This window comes from Bombina bombina, chromosome 1 (genome assembly GCF_027579735.1).
Source record: "Bombina bombina isolate aBomBom1 chromosome 1, aBomBom1.pri, whole genome shotgun sequence".
Taxonomy (NCBI): domain Eukaryota; kingdom Metazoa; phylum Chordata; class Amphibia; order Anura; family Bombinatoridae; genus Bombina; species Bombina bombina.
Window position 1 is genome coordinate 1,451,529,991 of NC_069499.1, and position 1,073 is coordinate 1,451,531,063.

Below are 1,073 nucleotides of genomic sequence, written 5' to 3' on the forward strand. Positions count from 1 at the left end.
ATGGGGGCAGCTTGTTCAAACCTCTCAATCTCAGTTTCCTTAAAAGCCACAAGCCTCTAAGACCCCTCATTTGAAAGACAATTGACTGCTCTATCAAATTGTATTGTTGGTCTTGGAGCAGTAGCGAACAAAAGATCTTTTTAAAATATAGTAAAACAACACATGGGAATTTGTCTGGGAGTGGGTTGTTATATGTACAATAAAAAAAATCTGATATGTCTAGAGAAACCTAATAATGTTTATTTTCTATTAGACATGTCCCTCTCTCAAAAAATATAGGAATTTTGTCTGCATAGTAAGGTGATCAATGTAGTAACGGTAATCACCTTGAGTGCTTTTATTTCAGTACTGTACAATGGGTCCTCTCTAATCTATATTATAACCCCCAAAAAGCCCACATGGTGCCACTATTTCACATGAGGCTACCCTTGATGACAATTTAGTAAGGTGATCACAGTAACAGCAGTGGTCACTTAGCCATTTTCTATAGTGTTTACTTAACTCTAAGCAAATATACTTTTTTTTTTTCCCCACAGCTATCTCACATGCCATGAATAGACATATAATAATGGTATATTGTGAATCTGCTGTCTATATATATATATATATATTGTGGGTGTATGGTTGAGGTCAGCTCTAGGGTCATGGGTCTGTTCTGCATCTCAGTATGGGCATATAACTGACAGGAGATGCAGGTAAAGATGTCTGACTTGAGGTTGAAGTGGCCATATAGTTGACAGAAGGCTTCAGGGCCATGGGTCTGTTCTGAAATCCAAGAGGCATATAACTGATAAGGGTTCCATGCAGTTGGGCTCAAAGTGGGCATGACTGACATGAGCTTCATAGGGTCTTGTCTGTGGTCTGTTCACTAACCCACCTTGCTGTCTACTCACACTGGTCGTCCGGTATTTTATGGAGGAGAGCTGACGACCCTATCCGGTACTGACTACAATATTCCAAAGAAATTAAAGTTGTAAGAATAACATATTATAAATACAGTCAGCTAGACAAAGGGATGTGTTCTACTATGCATATTATGCATATGAAAGAACAGATATAAAAAAATATTCAAA